Here is a 21,496-nt window from a genome sequence, read left to right on the forward strand (position 1 = left end):
CGAGGCTCGATGCAAATAATCCTCAGTGACGTTCGATGTTTTTGCAGCGGCTCCACAAAACGCGTCCTGAGTTTTCTCACACATGTCGTCCTGCTGTGCACTGGGTCTCGACCCGCTCTGGTTTAACGCAGCGTCTCCGGCTGCTGTTTGTCATCAGTGACTCTGAGGATGAGGCACACGGCGGCGTGAGACACAACAGGTCTGTTCGCTGCAGCAGAACAAATAACATGAGGTTTAATTCAGTTGGAGCTGCCATCCTGATTTATCTCTGCGCCGCTTCGAATTGCAGAGGGCCGCTGCCAGCTGGCAGAGGGCGGACTGAGCCGAGTGCTGACTAACATGGCATCGACAGCTGGAGGAGGGTTTATTCTGGTCCCACTTTTTATCATATTTCTCTTTAACCGTCTTTGATTTTTTTAAAGACACGCTATGTGAGGACTGAAGTGGAGGGCAGCAACCTGGCAGAGAAGACGTGTCCTCCACAGAGAAGCAGTGTTTTATCACCGCTGTCAAACGGTGGACTGGATAATTGGTCTTTTGTTGATGATGCAGAACTCACCACAAAGCCACCACTGTTCTCGTGTTTACATTTCAAATGAGGGACGGGTTGAGAAGAGTCTGTGGCCTTTGAGGCGCAATAAAAAAAAAATTACTCACAGTTTAAACTCAGGGTTTAGTCAAAGCTGCTTCTGGGTCAAGAATCCGACCGTTATAGAAGTCAAGATGATGTAAGTGCTTCTAAATCTACTTTAAATCGACAGATTCTGACATTTTATGGACAGACGTCGAGCTGTAACGGTGAACTGGTCTTGAAGCTTCAGTATCAGATCACAAAGAGACAGTGAGTGAAGGGTTTTTAGTAAGAAATGTCTGTGCAAAGATAAACAGTCACTGAGGCTTTGTCGTCTTTTCATACCGGGAAGCTTCACCCGTGGAAAAGGCTTGAGGCTGGTTCGGGCCCCGTGTCACCGTCATGTCTGTTTGTCCAGAAGTGAGTCTGTCCCGGTGCGGGTCCGACAGTTAGAGTTTCCATTAAAAAAAAGTCACGCGACAAGAAATCACAAAACGGCAAATAAGTAAACACGACGACAAATGAAACAACAGGACGACATTTTACAAAGCACAGCATCAAATCACAAAACTCATTGTGTTTTGTGATTTTCCATTGTGTGTTGTTGTTTGTCGTTGTGTGTTCTGTTTTTGTTGTTGTGTTTTCTGCCACCCTGGTTAGGACAATGACAGAAAGCCACATAACGTGACAGCTGAGACACTGATAATAGATAAATGACATCCTCATCACATGGGAAAACACAAAGTACTTCTTTTAAAGTAACACAAAAAGCATGTGTAGTTTCCCTAGGTTTGCCCATTTTTCATCACCTTGTTTTGCGTAATAAGAAGAGTGCAACACTCTGCACTAGTTATACGACTAAAGCCCCCCCCATGACGAGCTGTAGCAGACCTGAATCCCCTTGTTGTCGTTCTACACATATATCGTATGTCACTACACTTGTGTGTGTGTATACGACACAGTTTTAGCTCCTGATGTTGTTTCCTGTTGTGAAGAGTTATTTCCATCTGCTTTGCCTGAATCGATGTTTTCAGGTCGGTACCGATGCACAGCAAACTTCAGATTTCAGAGTCCAGCTGTAGTCGTGTTGTCTCACTGTGTGCGTTGTGTAGTTGTGTAGCTGTGAAACGTTATCCAACAATGTTGACACGTCTTTCACCGCGGCTGCGTCAGGACACACGGCGACGGTCAACAGCTGAGGAGGGGGGGGGGGGTTAATGAGGAGCTCTTCTCTGAAACACACATATTCATCCGTTTGTTGTCAGTTACATTGTGGTTCACCACTGTAGGAAAGTACAGTAAATTCAAATGTTTTGGCTGCCGAGTGAGAACTGAGCCGCACCTCTTACCTCATCAGCCCCTGTGATATGAGAACCACAGGAAAGTCATCAGTACGTTCTGCGTCTGCATAATAACTGTGTCTTATTATCAAACTGTGGGAAAACAGCAGATCACATGAAATATCACACAATTCAAACAAGAGATAAAATGTACCGGCACCTGAGAGAAGCTCTGAATTTGTTCCTTTAAAAAGTAAATTAAAAATGTTTCCTCACAAATAAGAGAAAACTTCTTCTCCCCATCAGGGTAAATTTGTCAGTAACTGCATCTTTAAAATTAGATTTTTTTTTATTACGACAGTGCAGTGAGATAATATCATGCAGCGTCAAATGTAAATTAACATCCAACTGTATTTTTGTCTTCCGTTGTTTTACTGGCTCTAATCTTCGTGCAGAAATGGGAGATTATATCACTTGTTGAATCAGGTTTTTTCAAAACGTAAATATAGACAGAAATTACTGGGGTTTTTTACACCCATGTGTGTGTCGCGTGTGAATATATGCGTGTGTGTGTTTGTGTTTGTGTGTCTGTGTCCTCTCCCACTTGTGGTTATCTTGTCCCAGGCCGTGGGAGGTTTGCAGTCTTTCACATAAGGACAGCACGTTGTCTGAATGCCACCGACACACACACACACACACACTTTTTTGCGATGTACAAACTGATAAATAGACACACACACACTATTGGTAGAAAAAAAAAAAGGTGCTAACGTTTAAAGGACATGTTTTCACCTCCTACTTGACCAGGTTTCAAGTGTAAATACTTTAAGAGTGTTTGTGAATTTAAGTTAAATTTTTTGAATCTGCAGTAAACATACTTAATGTCAAGCAGAGAGACTTTCCTGTCATGTCACAGGCGATTTATTTTTGTTGCCCTTATTCTTGTTGATAACTTTTCCAGTGTTTGTTTGTTGGTGGTAAACTGGTAAAGACTCGTAGTTTCCCCCGACGGTGCGACGAAGCTGAGCCGAGTGTTATTGGCTCAGTTTGAAGGAACGAATATCAGCAGGTGATGTCGAGGCTGATTGAGTCCACTCCGTCACATGATAAAACGTTTTGTAACCTCAGGCCTCATTGTTTCGAGATCCTTCCACACTTTGCATATAGGAAGAGAGTGGGAGGTGTGGGAGTTTGATTCTAAACGCTTCACTGCACTCACAAGAACGTTGTGTTTCATTCGTAACACCTTTTGAATAAGAAGAATATTAATGAGTTCTGGATTGTTTCTTTAGACTTCAGACTTCAAGCTGTCAAACTATGAAACAAGTCCGATCTGCTTCAGGACGAATGGAAATCTGTCTGAATGAGACGGGGGGCTCGGCTACGACGTGTGTGAGCTTGTTGATGGATCTGCGTTCAAAGCTACAGTCACTGGAGAACTACACAATAAACCAAATGAACGCAGAGACTGATCAGTGCTTCATTCAGCAGATCGACAGACACAGAAAAGATATGTACCGGTAAAAAAAATGCCAGGTTTTCAGAGTCACTGTAGCGGTGGACAGATGCATTTTTATTTCAGTCGCTTAGATTCAAGCTGCACCAACTTGCACACACTCACGGATATGGAGTCATCCAGCCACGTGCCAGCAGCCATTAGACTGCACAGCGCCACAGCACCTACAGTCCAACACTGAAAACTATCTCTGGAAAGAAGTGCTGCACATTTTGCACAACTTTGATCCCTGTATATTGCACAGTTTTGACAGCCCTGTGTGTATATATATATAGCATTTTCTTTACTTTTATGTATATATTCCTATTTTTATTCCTATTTTTTATATATTCCCCTTTCGCTGCTACTTTCTCCTGCTGCTGTGTCATCTGTGAATTTTCTCTACGGAGGATAAATAGAGGTAAATCTTACTGGTTACTCCCCATGACCCATATCTCTCTCTATTAGTCACAATGAGTTCAGTTCAAACCACTTGATTAGATAATTAACACCACATGATCCAGATCTCACTCAGGTCACTATGTAAACACTGACATGTATTTATTGTTTGATTATTTGAAAAAATGATGCCACATGGTTGCATAAGTCTTAAATCCTAACAAGCAGCAGAAATATGGTATATAATCATGGAGTGGTTGTTATCTTGAGTTCAGTTAGTGTGTGTGTGTTTCTGTGTGTGTGTGTGTGTTTCTGTGTGTGAGTGTGTGAGTGTGTGGGGCCTCGTTGAAACCGCTCGTCTCACTTCAACACTTCCAACAGAGGGTGGTGTCGTTTTCACATCTCACTTCAAAATGGAGTCGGCTGCTTCTAGGCCACAGCAGCTCTCCTACGGACTCTCGTTCTCTGTCTGCAGCCTCCCTCACTCCTCCGCTCGGTCTGAGCTGTAATTTGCAACACGCACCACAGTTTAACCAACACGTCTTTCACTCTTTCTTATCTTTTTCTCTCTCTCTCTCTCTCTCTCTCTCTCTCTCTCTCTCTCTCTCTCTCTCTCTCTCTATTCTCTTGTTTCTGCTTCAAAACATTTAGAGTCACAAGAGAATACTTACATAACATATACATAAAAATCCTCCTTTTTGAAATAGTTTTACCCTTTTAATAAATCAACAACACTTTTCTTTTTTCTTTTATTTTCTGCTTCCTTTATTTTTTGCATATTTTACTACCTTTAAAATGTCAGTAGCAGAAAAAATAGAGGCAGGCAAATTTGAGCTCTGAATCTAAATCCAAACAAAGACAGTTTTTAAGTTAGTTTTACTTATTTAAACGCAGAGGTTATTGGGTTTACAATTGCTCTTATTTGTGGAAATTCTTTATTCAACCTTCCTTCTGTGTTCTCTCCTGTTTCTCTTCTGTTTTCTCCCCTTTTTCGACTTCAAACTTTCAGCGGCAGAGAAAGAGGAAAAGCATATTTCGGCTCTCCTACCCACCGCTCTCTCTTCCTCTCAGCTTCCTTTTCACTCTTTGAAACGCTCACTGATCGCATCAAAGCCTCGACGTCTCCTCTTCTGCTCTCTGACTAATTTTGATAGTAGAAAGATGTTGAGTAAAATGCCAGATCTGTCCCCAGTTTAGTTTTTAGGTGGCGCAACCGTGCTGGGTTGCGTCATGATTTTCAGGAGGGAAACAAGACTGTGGGGGACGATCGCCTCCAGCGACGGCTGTTTACGTCCCACAGAGATAAACTCGGTCTCTAACGTGTGGGGAAAAATTGTCCATCTTGTTCCCAATTTTACTTTGTGTTTGCTGGTTTTGTTGCAAGCTAGAAAATTGTAGTCGGAGGCTATGGCTGCTCATGTGTCGCAGGCCCCTGAGCGTTCCTCAGGATGTGTGTGTGTGTGACAAAGAAAGTTTAAGAGTCGATGTCGGCCGCGGAGAGAATGCAAATTAATTATTAAAACCCACACTTGTGCAGAAAGGTTTTTTTTTGTGTGTGTTTTTTAATAAATAAAAGGAGCAGTAATAGTGAAACTGCCTCAGAGTGAGAATGACTTTGATCAACGATCCTTTAAAGGTGACTCGTGGGCGGACTGGAGTTAAACGGTTATTTTCTTTTTATGCTACGATCTAAATATCTGAAAGTGTGATGCTGCACTGAAACACTCTTCTTATCTTTAAGAACATTTATGACCCAATTTAATTCCATTTAGATTCAAAGGGATTTATTTCCTGATTAGTTAAAAAGAATTTATCTAAACATTAAAATAAAAATCCCCTTCTATAATATGAGCAATGCCTCATTTTTACGTTTTAATCTATGAATTAATTTCTCATATTGAGACAGAAACAAAAAAAATCTAACATGACATGTTTTGTTTCTTTTTCTAACTTTAACATATGAGAGTTCATCCAGGACATTTAAAGTCAAACCTGAGGCCGTGTGTCGTGTTATTTGGTGTCAGGCTTGTGTTCTTCTTATAAATAAATCCATAAGTCAAAGTGAAACCATGATGCTTTGGAGTGATAATATTACCAGAGCATCGGGGGAAATTTGCCTTGTTGAAGTGTTCGGTTCTCTGACAACCCACTCAGTTTCGACTGGAAAAACATCTTTTAACCTTTTCTGCAAATGCATGTTAAAAAAAAAAAAAAACCAGAGCAAAAAGAGAGTGAAATGAGGTTGACTTGATATCGTCAGGCTGCGAATATCCTGCTGTTTAATACTAAGAGTAGTAATTTAGTCGTATATATAAACGCTCACTTTGACTCATCTCTTTTTATTTACACCTTTTAACTTCAGCGTTTTCGTCACTTTTAGAATTTTTCCGTCTCACATCGCTGGTGCTTCGGTCACGTCTCGGGTTGTGACTTGAGTCGAGCAGTTTCAAAATGAGTCGTGAGATATTTCACTGCAGGTTCCTCGCAGTGCGACGCAGTTCTTCTATCTTTACTGACTGTGATTAATACTTTTACTTTGATTCATCGTAGTAGATGGTTTGTTGAGGGGCTTTGAGAAGAAGTTTCTGATTATTGAATTGGCTGCAGTGGCATTGACTGCATTTGCTTCGACTTATGACCTGAATGCAGTTTGATATTTTAATCAAGTTCAATATCAGGTTTTATTGAGTTTAATAACTATTTAGACTTCTTTTTATTTTGTCTTGATTTTATTACAATAGCTTTTTTAAATTACAGTCCAGTAAATTGGTTAAATGATTCCTTCAGTATTTATTTGAAGTTTAGGGAAATGAATTACAGACTAACTTACAAGAGCTAATAAACTTAATATTTTTAACTGTAAACATGACTTGTCCTCAGTATATTTCTGATCACTCTCCTTTGGGACTTGAGTGAAAATGTTTGCAGTTGTTGGTTTAAGATATTAAATGTCAGACAGTGTGTGTGTGGTCGGTCTCTCTGATCTAGAACGAGACAATAAGTAAATAAAAACATGTTTATGGTTTCAGTCAGGCAGTGTGGAGTCCGTGTGGGTGGCATCACTTTGACTAATCACTAACTTGTTCCGTGTGTAACAGTGTGTGTGTGTATACTTGTATCTGTTGGGCTGTGAATGAGCACTGATCTGTATGTATAGTATGTAATACATGTAAATATGCGTGTGTGTGTGTGTGTGTGTACTAAATATTTTATATATTTGTGTGCATGTGTGGACATTATGACTGTGTTTAGTGTGTTTTTGGTTTATTTGTGGTTGCTTTAGGGGATTTAAGAATTTAACAGTGTGTGTGTGTGTGTGTGTGTGTGTGTGTGTGTGTGTGTGTGTGTGTGTGTGTGTGTGTGTGTGTGTGTGTGTGTGTGTGTGTGTGTGTCTGTGTACTTGTGCAGGTTTTGTCTACACTGCAGCTCTGTGTGAACATACAGTATTTTTGTCCATATGTGGGTTGTGTCTGTGTGTGTGTAGTGTGTGTGTGCATGTTTTGTTGTGCTATTATTGATATGAATGTTGTTATCATGTGCAGGTACATGAGGCCTACATGTGTTTAATGTCTGCTTCTATATTGACCCACATAAAACTGTTATTACATGTTCTTTAGCATGTTTCCCCCGTGTTTGTGTTGGTTTAAGGACGTGCACAGTCTAAATTGACCGTAGGTGTGAGTGATGATTGTTTCTCTATTTTACGGGGATGGAGGTTTATATATCAGTTTCTTTTGCAACCACATCAAACACAGATTCCTTAATTCCGAGTGTTGGGTCGTTGTCGGTCACGTGTCGGGGCTTTCACAGTTTCACAGATCACGTGTGCGCGCGTGAAGCCGAGCTCTTCAGCTCCACCACCAAAGCAAACGCTTTCCGTTCAGCTCCAGTCGTTTTTTTTAAAGAGAATCCATGTAAATGTCAGGTGTCCTCAGACTTTCTCTGCCGTGTCCCAGTGTGTGTGTGTCCTTATGTGTCCTTGTGTGTGAAGCTGTGTCTCCTGTACTGCATGTGCTAAAATGTCCTGTACCCTGTGTGTGTTTATTTGAGCGCACGTGTGGTAAGAGCTTGTTCCCTCTTCTCGCTGCTCATCATCTGTCCCAGGTGACATTTACACATTCAAATCAGAGATTGTTTATCGTTGTTTGAAGCACATGACAAGATTTCATGCTTCTTTTTTTTTTTCAAGATAACCACCGAGGTGAGTGCAGCACGTAGAGACGCTGCCTCATTTACCGTCAGCCTCACCCGACACAGGCGTGAAGCTCTGTGGGCGGCTCCTCTCCCAGTTTCAGGAACTAAGAGGGTCAGCCTGGTGTTTTTTAGCTTCACAACTATGTTGCTGACCTGTTGTACATATTAGGTTCGGTAAAGAAAGAAAAGTTTGTAAAGAAAGAAAAATGGAAGTTGCAAAATGAACCAGTTTTTTATTTTTAACTCATGCTGCAGTGGAGCCTGTAGAATCCAAAAACAAGGAGGAAGTAACGTTAAAACTTAAATAAACTTTTAGGTCAAATTAGGATGTTACTATTTAGCCTTTTTTTATTTTGTATTTCCTGCCCTGTAAGCCTTACACTTCTTTAAATGACTTTTCAGCTTTGAACAATCACTTTTACTTGAACAAGCTTGAACAATCACTTTTACTGACTCGTACAGAAGTCACCACTTGTTTTCATCGAAGCTGAATGTGGGGGGGAACAGAGCAAACACAAAGTCGTTTAATTTTTTCTTGTATATGCACGTGAAAACAAAAGTAGAAGGGCAGGTAAAAAAAAAAATCCTGGACCTATCTTGACATATCTCTGAAAATAGTAGAGATTGAAAGATATTGAATCCTCACTGGTCGTTGTTTCAGGTTCTATAGATAAATCCAGATTTCATGTTTTCATAGATATTACAATTCTACACATGCCTGATCTTCTCACGAATCCACTCTGAAAGTTAAGTTTCAAGAGAATCGGTTTCAGTAGTTTTTGTGTAATCTTGCTAAAAAAGAGACAAACACACAACAATGAAAACCTGACATGAAAGAAAGAGAAGAACTGCTCCGTCATCACTGAGCTGTGTGAAACCTTTGTTATCTCATATCTTCACTTTCACAATTGTTCATAATGTTGGTTCACATCAGGGATGTTTTTTAGGAGTTTCCAGTGAAAACGCTTTATTTTTATTACCTGGTATTTACATGTGGTTTCTGTGAACCGATCCCAAGTGGACGGCTCTAAGTTCAGGTGTGAACGCACTCAGATCAGATATAGATCCGATCACACGTGTGTCCACAGTCGTTGAACAGTGTGAGCGTGAATCCATCCTGGGCCACGTGTGAAGGAACAACTCAGCTGACGTCCTCTGACCCGCTGCAGTTTCACCATGAACTGAACCTCTACTTACTCTCATCTGAGCCCATACGCTGATTTGTTTGTGGCCAAAATATCAAACTAACATCATTTGGTCTTAACTAACACAGATGACATACGTGTTTGCATGTAGAGCAGGGAAGTGAGATCCGATCACAAGTGGTCACAGGAGACACGTTCACTCTGATGCCGAGGTGTGAACACACGTGCTCAGCACCGGCCACTTGTGATCGGAGGATTAAAACCAGGTCTGATCGGGGTCTTGTAGTCGCTGTGTTGTGTTCAGGCGTCGGTTCTCTGTGTCAACACATCACATCCTGAGGAAAACACTGAGCTGGAGATTCATGTTGATACATCAAACAATCTCTGATGTCCACGACGCTGCTGCTGCCAATTTCACTTTAACTGGACTCATTTATGGAGTTATGTAAAAGTCAGTTTTACCTGAGCCTTTAATTTCAACCTCTTGAAACTGAAATTGACACATTTTCACACACACACACACACACTTATCGTGTTTTCTCGTCTTCATTTCAGCTCCTGTTTTCGATATTATTGTCCCATGTTGATTTACACGACAGAATAAGAGCGTCTCCGTGGGGGTCGAGTTACTCGTCAGGTATTCATGTGACTGAAGTGATATTAATTACAGCAGCGTGTTGTTCTGCTTGTCAGAGGTTTCACGTGTTCGGGTGGTTTGTTTCAGTCTCTGCTGCAGCAGCGTGGTATCAGATTTATTTTTAATGGGTGTAAGAGAACATGTTAAAGCCTGTTGAGTACAAATTTGCACGTGCAGACAAATATTTAAAATAGCATTTATTTTTGTTGTTGTAGTCTTGACATTTTAAAAACCAGGTGACTTCTGACTCATTCATCCTCGAAACCCATCAAAGTAAAACAAACACGTCTCATCATTGACCTTTATAAGTGTATCTGCCCAAATACCGTGTATTTATCTCATTGTCAGGCTCTTCTGAATAAATTACCAGTTTTAGCAGAACTGGTGTGAAGATTGCAATTTATTATCTGTCACTTTTATTTTATACATCTGTGCTTTTGTGCAATGTCACTTTATAACAAGTTGATCTAAGTAAAGATTCTATCACCTTTCTGTGACGACCAGAATCTGGATGATGATGTAAATTGGATATTTTTTAAGTCTGATTTTGTCACTTGATTCGGTTCATTTTCACTTTTTCTTCTTTTAACCCATCATAAGAATCATATTATAAACCTTTCAGATGATTTTTACTGGGGAATGTTTCCTTTCACTTTATTATTCTAAATATAATAAATAACAAGAACATAAGGACTTTTCAATGCAAGGCTGCAATAATTCATCCACAGCTTTTCCACCTGTAAGCTCAGCATGTGTTGTAATGTTGTTAATTTAATTTTCAGAGTAGGAATCATGAATTTACTTGGCTCAGATTTTTTGTGGATTAAATTTAAAAGATATTTAAATGTGTCATATAGCAGCTGTGTTGTCTTATAATATATTTAAACATCTTTGGAGAGTCAAAGTCAAGATGAACAGTAACAGTCACAGTTTTTTAATAGAATTTTACATTTCAAAATGATGTGTGTGTGTAAAGACTTGCATGTCTGACGAGTATCAACGTATTCATTGTTCCTCAGAACAATTCAGAGGCTGCGTGTGTTTGAAATGTAAATTTGAGAGTGATGACACACATGCCTCCGATGACAGCGCTTCACGTTAACGACCTGTTCAATCTAATTAGCACGCTCAGAGCTGTGGTGCAGAGTTCTACAGGTGTGGGTTGAAACACAACCGACATGTGCGACACACCAGGAAAATACTTTCATTTATGTTTTGTTGTTCAATTTGAAGAACCTTTATATTTACTCATTTGACCCCATTCCATTTCCTCAAGCTCAGTTCTGTTTCTGTGACGGTGCGTTTGCTGCCGTCGGCTGTGACCTGCATCACAGCCTCAGTTACATGCACAGGTTTCACAGGGGAGACCGTGCACGGAGAATTGAGAACGTGTTGGATTTTCCCTGTTCTCCGCTGCCTCAGCACCTCACTGATATTAAACCTCTCACTTCCTTTTCGAAGCCGCGTTGTTTACAAGCCAACGGGGCTATTTTTACTGGAGGCCTCGAAAAGGACGTTTTCTTCTGTGGAGCGACGTCTCAGCCTCACAGGATGCAGTGTGTGGGAGCCACTGATGCTCTGTGACCGTTAGTTTGAGTTATAAATATTTGCTCATCACTCCCATCATATCTTTGTAATCAAACCTGGGGGTGGGGGGGGGGTGACTAAACCGGAGCCTTGACACCAAACACTAACCTGTTCTACTGTTGCAATAAACATTCCGACGTGAGTTGTCCGACTGGAATGTATTTAACTGTTGAGAAGTTAAACAAAGTAAATAAACTATAGGTGCAACTTTTTCTCAAATGTTAATAGGTTCAAGGGCAAAGGTCAGGGCTTCTAATTCATACAGTGTAATATTGGTGTACAGACTCATTGTGAAATCATACCAGGAAGGAGTCGGAGTCGTTCTTTAGTGACGTGAAGAGGCTGAAGGGTTCAGACAGCGACTTGCTATCGTCCTTCTACATCCCCCAAACTTTCCTGTGTCTTGCGCAACATGTTAAAAAACAGGAGTAACAGGATGTTCTGATCATTTTCCACTTGTTCTCCACGGCATTGTTCAGAATCTCATCTCTCTCTCCCTCTCTCTCTCTCCCTCTCTCCCTCTCTCTCTCTCTCTCTCTCTCTCTCTCTCTCTCTCTCTCTCTCTCTCTCTCTCTCTTCTGTTTACCCGGAGAGGCTGTAAAAAGTTGTGTTACTTAAGTGTCTCGAGGCTCCAGTTACATCTTCCATTTTTCTGTTTTGTAGAACCCCACCTCCTGTTTTGTAACAGAGTATTTTTATTACAGTTTCTCTTATAGATCTATAGATTTAAAAAAACATTGTGTCTCAGCCACAGAGGTTGTGTTTCCCCCCCCGGTCCATTTGTGTGTTTGTTTGTGAACAAGATGACACAAAGACAACTGAACAAATTTACACAAAACTTTGGTGAAAAGGATTGTTGTATGTGTCAGGGAAGAACCCAGGTCAAATACCTGTTGAAATTGAAAGAGAAGAGAAGAAGCCTGATTAACAGTGGATCACCCCCCGTTAGATCCTCTTTTTACCTTGTGTCTGCTGCATGCACACACGCACACACACACACACACACACACACACACAGACTCCAGGTTTCAAAACGCCACCCACACAAAGGCCTCTTTGCATCTGTCTGCTGTGTGGGACGGTTTTTCAGACATTGTCTCTTTTCAGACATGTGTCAAACAAATTCTCACACACACCGGTGAACTGTGACATAGAAAGATCACGAGACACAAAACAAAACCAGGACTCCTGTGACAGTAAAACATGTGGAAAGATCAGAGGGTTCATTTAGTTTGACTTCTGTAAGGGTGTGTTTGATTCCAGAGAATATTCCAGTCCTGTGAGTGACCTTGTTTAAAGTTGTACCATTGTGAGGAAGCTCCAGATTTATTTCTTTGCATTCTGAAAGATTTGCTATTTGCAAAATGTTCACACATATTACAATTACTATAAATTGTGTGGCTCTATATTAGAGCTTTGGCTTGTACGCTTATTTTAAATATGACACAAGGTGTAGTCATCCAGCGTCTTTCAGTGGTAACCACATGTGAGATGATTGAGTTACGTGACAGGGGCTTCGGCAGAGAAAGAAGATTTCTCTGGAATTGTTATTTCGGTTTTCTGTGAGAAATCTCTGTGTTTCAGCACGGAAACGGATATTTCTCAACAGCAGCGTACCGAGTGTTCCTACGCCGCCGCACAGTCTTTGCACCATTCATACCGAGAGTCAGAGTGTGATACAAGAGTGTGATTTCATAACACGCATATGAAAATGCTCATCAAAATATCAGAGGGAAATAAGGCAAGATCTTTAACTGAAGACTTGATTGTTTTTTCTCAGAGGCTGCAGGTCTCATCACTGCACAGGGACGAGTCCACATCCTCATTTTAAAGGTTGCAACTCAAATCATGTAGTAATTCTAAGACAAGGACAACTTAGAAGTACATCAAACATTACAATAATAAGTGAGTGAATGAGGGTGTAAGTATTTAGTATCGCGTGCAAACTTATACATGGATCTATGAATCAGGTACAAAAACACTTCTGCACACAGACTTTGTGTGTTGAAGCTTCAGTTTGTGTTGACTTCATAACTCAGAGCACTGGTGCTTTTATACTGAAATCATCTAATCATCAAACTGACTTACACCCATGACACCAAAGCTGTTTTCAGACGTGCACTGAACTCCGCACATTTTCCAGAGGGGCTGAATGTGAGAATGCAAACGTCTGAGTCAGATACTTTTACTGCCGGACCTTTATTAAAATGTCCACTTAAGCTCATGTGAGAGCACAACGAGAAAATGTCCAGAGAAAAAAACAAATATCTCAGGATTAAAAATAGGAGCCATACACCTGGAAGATGAAGAGGACAACTAACAGAGACAATGAGATATCGTTGACTGTCCTGTGTAACAAAGCAAGTGTCTCTGTTATGGGACTAATGCAGGATTATCAGATTTTATCTTAGATCTGGGAGCTTTTGGGAATAAGGGCCGACTCCGGTGTCAATGTGCTGTAAACAAAACTACTGCACCTTTCTGCAGCTAAATGTCACGACCTGCCTCCTGCTGCTCGACCCTGATGCTAATAATAATAATAATAATGTTCGGAGCCAGTTTTCTGGAGATCGTGTCTGAAAACAGTTCAGATAAATGCAGGGAAGGATATTAAAATAATCCTTGAGATAGAAAAACTAAAAGCACTGAGACTCCCGACTTCATGAATTCAATTTCTAGCCTTTTTGGGGACTTAATTCTTTGCCTTTATTTTGTATTGTTGTTATTTGTCATGAGGCAAAAGATAAAGACTTGGATTTCTTTCTCTTGCAGGTCTGACGTGCAGGTTCACACCACGTTGAAGCGGAGGGGAAACCACGAGAACATCTGGTAGGTGTTTGCACATTGTTAACTACTGGACGCTTTGGCCGTCTGATCAGTGCCGTGTTTATCAAACAAGTTTATCTCACATAATCCCCAAACTTTCCAGGGTGGTCTCACAGGCGAGATAATGAGAGATGGATTTACAGGTTGATATTTGTAATGAAAGCTTTTTAAACACTGCAAACATAGGAAGCCGCTGAGCTGCAGTAAATGTGGTTTTTATTTGTCTTTTTTATTCTCTGTTCATTTTCAGTTCTAAATCTGATTTCCCCTGTAATTCCACTGATGTCATTTCTCCGACAGCAGCTTGTTCAAGTTCTCTTTCTGTGGATTTTATATTTTATCAGAAAATATCAAACCTCAGGGTAAATAATTCACAAAAAAAACATTTTGTGAAATCTGCCTTGACATCATTTAGTGTCTAATAAATATAACGTAGTGATAATTGCTCACTCAGTGTCAGTGTCCATCTCCATTGCAGTAATATTTAATCTTAAAGAGAGGATCAAATATCTTAGTTACCTGTGGTCAGGATGCAAAAAAAAAAAAAATAATAATAATTTGATTAATCAGATATTTAGACTTTTTCACCATTACACTCATTACACATGCTACATGTAGCACACTAGCACCTGAGAGCTGTTTTAAGATGAAGGTGAAAATGTTCTCCAATACAGCAAAATATGAATAAACAGTAAATAAGAACCAAACGATGCAGATTACAAGCGTCTCCGTAACAACAAATCTGTCACATCCTCTTCTCTCTTGCATTTTACGTTTCTCTCTCACGTGTTGGTCGACCGACTGAGTGCGGCTGCAGCAGATTAATCAGCTAAAGTGCAACACGTTCAGTGATCAATACTGACAGCATCACGGCCTCGTGAGGAAACAGAGCGTGGACACAGCTGATGGAGACTTTAGAAACATTCACATGATGCAGCCCTGCAGTCACATATGACATCTAGACGCCATGTTTGTAGTTTGACAGGAAGTTCACACCTTCATCAGGATTATTTAAGTGTGGTCATGTCGTCGTGGGCGGAGGAAAGGGTTTGATAACTGGGGATCGTGTTGTGCTTGTTGTCACGTCCGCTTGGAATAAAGTCTGTGGACAGAGTTTACAGGAGAGATCGGTCAGTTCTGTTATTTTAATTCTGTAAAAACTAAAGTTTGACGGAGAGCTCTGAAGCTTTTTTTGCGACACATTTAATCAATAGACTTTCTTCAGCGTTGTGTGTGAGTCTGTGTGAATCTGCACGTTCACTGACTGGAAACTGAACATCTGAATGTGCAACACGACCGTTTCCCGTCTTCTTCGATCAGTCCTGCAGCCGGAGACTCGAGCAAAGTTAATCCCACATAAACAAAACATCACAGCACAAAAGCAGCAGATGTTCATTTTCCCTCAGAAAGACTTGGAGCAGAAGAAGCTTTATTCCTGGACTTGTTTTGAAAGCTGTGTGCTTGTGACCACATCGAATTTGTGGTAAATGTCTCACCTCCCTCTCGTTCTGGTCTCAGGCATCTTATCTCAACATCCCTCCAGTCAGCAGCACAGCTCCTATTTCCTGTGAAATGAAGACGATTAATCATTCACTCCGACTCTGAAGTGATTCGGGGTTTTTTCCACACTAACTGCAGCCATTTCGAGGGAAGTCAAAGTAGATGTCACACAAACTCAAATTCTGGGAAGTTCTGTTAATGATGTTAAACCTTTTACACCAAAAACAAAACTCTGACATGTTAAACATACGAGTTGGGATGATATGAAACAAACGACACAGACGTGATGCAAACTTCTGAAAAACAGATGTTCAATTGCTCTGTTTTCTCTCTTTGGTCACAAAGGACCAGTTTGCGAGTCTTAAATGCCGATTTGTTTTCTGAGTGACAGGATGTGACTTCTTCATAAACCCCAAAAATTCATATTTGTATCTGCTCTCTGTGGCCAACAACATTATTTTGAAATCCAGATGTTGTACATGTGCAGTTTATGGGTCAGCTTTGTTTATTGTCTTTAGCGTTGAACAATTAATAAATAATAAAGCAATGTCCTATTTAGCAGATATTTTTGCTTTAATTCTAAAGTAATTATTTTTAACTATTGAGAAATAATAATGAATAGACCACTTTTGAAAACCCACATTGTAAATAATAAAAATCATCAGCAAAAGTAGTGTATTGGTTTGGCATCACTTTTTAAATTTGAGAATGATCATGCATCAGCACATTAGAAATATTCACGTTGGTTTAATAATGTTATTTTCTAAAGAAAAGATAAATAAAAGATACATAAAATAAAAGATAAGCATTCACTCCAGTGTATTAGGTACACCAGGCTAAAACAGTGCTGTTTAATATGGTTCTGAAATTATTTATAACTCTGTTAAGTTTGTATTGCTCAAGTTTTTAAACATTGTGTTGTGCTGCGTCTGAGGTGTTTCTCATATTCAAACTACATCCTTCAATATGATCACAATCTACAAAAAAGAACATTACAACTTTTCAAAGACAGGATTTTTTAGCAGTAGTGTTAAGTAGATGTGCCAAATTCAGTTTATTGGCGGTTGGCAACCAACGTCAAGGTGCATTTCCGCCGTTGTGCCTAATAAATCGGCGGTGGAGCTTATAAACCGCAGCTCAGATGAATCATCTATTGATGAGGAGCAGAATGATAAATCCGCTGCACACGTCCCTCACCTTCACCTCCGACCTGCAGCCAATTCATACAGCTGCTGTTTAACTTCCTGAGAGCTGCTGATGCAGGTTTTCACTTCATCAGAGGAGGCGACAAACAGAGCATCGGCTCATCCGTCAAATCTCCTCTCAGCAGTAATGAACCGAGCGGAGAAACTCTGCGGCGTTACCGCTGATCTTTGACCACAGAGACATTTGTATTCACACTTACGGACTGAAAGTAATGAGAGTGGAGAGCGTTGGGTCTTTCAGCTGCTCTCTCCACAAACTGGTGTCTCCAGAGGCTGATGGAAGTTCTCTGTTAGCTTCACACCTCGTCCATAATTCCTCGTTTCAGTAAATATGGAGCTGCACAGTTAATACTGATCCTCATCTTATACTGATCCGTCATGTTGTGCTGATGTAATCAGAGGGAAATAAAACACTGTCTTAATCCAGTAGGATTTCAAGAGAAATGATGCGGTGATAATCTTGGAATATATTTACAAATAATGAAAAGCACATCATCTCTCTCTCTCTACTTAAGGGTTTGTATATATTGATATAATCCATCTTTCAGAAATTTGATTTTATTAGTCTACACTCAATATTTAGATTTGAACGTTGAATCACTTTCCTACGCACTGAAAACATCCGATTGTTTAACCTACTTAAAAAATGACATCATTAAATAACACAAAGAAGAATTAAGTCTGTTTAAGTTAAACTTAACAAGTTAAATCAACAAATACTAACTTTAGTTTGATTAGTTTGATCAATTTAAGTATTTTTTAAATTGGTAATTTTCCGACACAATTAAATCTTAAACTGTAGAAGAGTGCCCTGATGTATTAGTGCATAAATGGAAATAAACAAGTGTTTTATTATTATTTTAAACCTCTGCATGAAGGCAGGTGTAGTGAGAGAGGACAAGTTTCTGTTAAACATCTAAACATAATCAGTTAGAAGCTTTTTTAAAACATCCTGTCACTGTTTTCAATAAATCTCTCTCTCTCCCCCCAGAGGTTAAACTGGCCACAGACCTAAATGCACATCCACTTAATCAGGCAGGAAGACGGAGCATCTATCAGGCTGGTTCCTCCCGGCCCCTCAGTCAGTTATTCATCATCGTCATGCGAGAGGAAAAACAAACATCTCTGCAGTGAATGAAGTCACGTCCGTTTAATCCCTTTATTGTCTTGAATGTCTTCTGTGAAGACAGTGATGCAGTTGTTTACTCCTGAGGAGACGGTGGCCGTGGTTACGGGTCAAACCAGCGTAGTCATGTTATTTCAGAATTGATCTCACATCCTGAAAATCTGATTTCATCCAGACACATTGTTGTTGACAGAAATATCTAACACTTGTACTGGAATAGAAAGAACTTTCAAAAAGCCAAAGAGTGGAAATGAAAATGTGTTTTCACGTCGATGTCTCGAGTCTGAAACAAATCGGTGCTTCTCTTAAAAAGGGCAAACGACTAATTCATCTCCTCAGCTCTCAACAGAAAGATTAAACGTGTTGAAGACTCAGAGCCTCTCGCCTGTGGTGGGTGTAATGGTGTGAAGAGAGAGAGAGAGAGAGAGAGAAGGAGAGGGAGAGAGGGGGTTATAAATGGAAGATTGTAATTTATCTTTTTTACACTTCTGACAAGGTCTTTAATCACAGTGTCCGACGATGGTACTTTAACTTGGCTAAAGACGTTCATCCTCTGGAGGGAAGCCTGTCGATTAGTAGAGATTTGTTTTCATAACAATAGGTGTGTGTGTGTGCGTGTGCGTGTGTGTGTGTGCATGTGATGTGTGTGATGTGTGTGTGTTTACATGAGATAGAGCTGCCCAAGGAGTTTGTGTTTTCATCAGCGTTTGTTTCTAGATTACACAAAAACCACTCAACCACCCCCCCCAAACTTTCTTTAATGTTGCAATCAGTTTTTCAACATGCAAAAAAATCCAGCATATTTTGGGAACTGATGTTTATGAGTTAGTGGATTAGTTGCAGATCCAAATAAAAATCCATATCTAGTGAATTTAACTGTGGTTTCTTGGTGCAGGTTATGTATCTGCTCTATCCTGAGTCACAGTCTAGTTTCCATTGCGGCTACAGGATAAATATGTGTGTGTAGAAATATAATCTTGTCTCTATGACTCTTGATTTTTAAAGAAAATCATGAAAAGACAGGCTGAAAATCCGGGTCTTGAGAAATTACGATTTTTAATAGTGAGTAATTGACAAGAAATACTTGACGAGATGGGAATTCTGTCTGAGTATTTACACGTTCTTTCCTCCTTTCTTTATCTTTTGAAAACACCGTAACACAGGACAAATGAGTCACGATCATCAGCACATTCACGACACATATAATGTAGATTTAAATGCTGCAGGGTTTGCAGGACAGGATCACAACGTCACCGCTACTTATTTATTTAGTGTTTTTAGTTGATTTAAGGGAGTATTTATATTACAATAAACACCACAATGAATATGAGCAGATTCCTGTAAAAAGGGAACTTACATGTTTTCCAGAGTTTTCATTAAAAAACTCAAACATAAACGTCTGCCAACATCTTTCATCTCTTCGGGTGATGCAGAAAGCTCAAGGGAAGAGGTCCTGTTGTCTGTTGTTGAGCCAAAACAGAAATGATCGTTTCTTTCCAGTAAAGCTTTACAGTAAAAAAAACAAACAGTGCTTTGATCTGTTCAGACTGGACAGACGGGTGGTTAAATCAAAGTGACCCTAATTATTATGACCTTCTTTAAATCTGACCTCTGAGAGTTGGATTGCAGACATATTCCTAATGGTGAGGGGGACTGGGACTTTAAGACGTTTTGTTATGTTAAATCATATTGTAGAATATTAATACTGGACAATCTGAGGAACCCGTGATAACTTGCATCTTATTTTGTTCCTTTTTGTTTGCTTTCTGTTTTGGAAATCGTGTTTCCTTCTCTGCAGGTCTGCAAATAACATTTTATTTAAGAGCAATAAGAGCTGTGCAGTTTGTGCTGCACCGTTTTCTGTTCCAGACTCTTTAAGTCACTCTTTTTTACTATAATGGGTTCCTGTGATACCTGAGCACCACTTAATGCAATGAGCACCTCCTGTTCTCATCGCTTATTAACTTATTTTCCTTGTGCGTTTTCTTTCTACTCTCGCCGCATCCTAACAATGTTTTTTCCTTTTGCTGTGTTCCAGATGACGTGCTGCTGAGTCAGTTTGGGGTAATGACATCACGAGATGGTTGGCTGGTGGACGGAGACCGCAGCCAGCGCGGAGGAGCTGCTGGGGTTGTGAGGCGCGGTTTGCAGCTGCTGGTTCAGAAAAACACACAAATGTGCTCTGGATTTTGTGAAGAATTTGTTGAAATGTTGAAGGGAAGAACACATGCATGAGGCTCTGAAGGGGCCGTGAGGAGGGATTCTGTGGTTGCATTGCACCAGACGACCATTAAACACCTGCAGGAGGATGTAATTTTCCGAGTGCTGAGGATTGGCAAACGTTGTGCAGCCTGTGGGCTCCACACCCAGTGAAGTACATCCTGAATGCTGGTGACCACAGGAAGTAACACACAAGTAAAAGATAACATAGACTCTGAAGCCGAGTGGGTTTAACTTTATTTATTTATCATAAAACCAGCTGCTGTGAGGCTTTATCTTCAAATGTTGAATCATTAAGAGACTTAGAGTGAAAGAGGAACTAAGGTAAGGGATTTTACATGTAAATTAAGTGTAATATGTATATTTTTTTATGTATACATAGTGAAATATATATTTTTTTATTGTCATGTAACTTGTGTTCCTGGAAGCTAAACACTTTATAAATAAATCAGACTTGAGGCTGATTTTTGCTGAAAAAATATATTCAAAGTGTTTGGAATAAGAACAGTTTGTTAAACAAAGAATTTAATCAGAAGAACAAACATTAAACTAACAGACACCGTGAAGTGTGAGTCGCTCGTCACAGGGAAACGAGCGGATCTGGAAAGTTCTGATTGTAGAACACAGAAGATCCATTGTTCTGTCAAGTAAATAACAGTCATACAGTTTGTGCAGAATCTTTTTTCAAAACAATAGAATAGACAGATTTTATTGTGTGTTGTAGCTAATGCATCTTCCCTTTATTTCAATAATGCATTTAATAATTTAACTAACAATTCAGTATATTCAGTGTATAGAAACCAGGTCATTGTGTACAGTCAGTGCATCGATGTAAGTTAACGTCTTTAGATTCTTTGTTTTGTCCAACACTTAAATCTCAAAACTACTTTTACAGCCAGACTTATATTGTTTATTTGCCGGCCAATGCTAATACTGATTTTAGAGAGTTTAAAATGTCAAATACCGATATATGGGCTCATATATATATATATATATATATATATAAAACCCTTATGACAAAGAAATATTGTAGAAATGTTAAATGTTGAATTTAAATTTACAGTTTAATCATAAACTTATTTATAAATCAAAAACCACAAATACAACCAAATATATAGAACTTGAAATAAGAAATTTAATATTTTCTGCTTATTCTGTAAAATTCACTTTTTCTACCTGTGCATATCATTATTTTTTAATATATATATATATATATATATCATATTTTCTGGATCAAGTGTGTGGGACTGATTGAAAGAAGAAAACAGAAAAACATTAAACCTTAATCATCTCCATTAAGCTTGTTCTCAA

General features: G+C 39.6%; 1 long non-coding RNA gene across 1 annotated transcript in view; it reads left to right on the top strand.

Annotated features, from left to right (window-relative positions):
* Positions 1-20,853, top strand: part of LOC118119084 — a 42,448-nt gene extending 21,595 nt beyond the window's left edge. Inside the window, exons 3-4 of the long non-coding RNA XR_004698046.2 lie at positions 14,081-14,137; positions 20,004-20,853. This is a non-coding gene — a long non-coding RNA (uncharacterized LOC118119084). The remainder of the gene's footprint in view (positions 1-14,080; positions 14,138-20,003) is intronic.
* Positions 20,854-21,496: the final 643 nt, after the last annotated feature.

Source organism: Hippoglossus stenolepis, chromosome 12 (assembly GCF_022539355.2).
Source record: "Hippoglossus stenolepis isolate QCI-W04-F060 chromosome 12, HSTE1.2, whole genome shotgun sequence".
In the NCBI taxonomy this organism is placed as follows: domain Eukaryota; kingdom Metazoa; phylum Chordata; class Actinopteri; order Pleuronectiformes; family Pleuronectidae; genus Hippoglossus; species Hippoglossus stenolepis.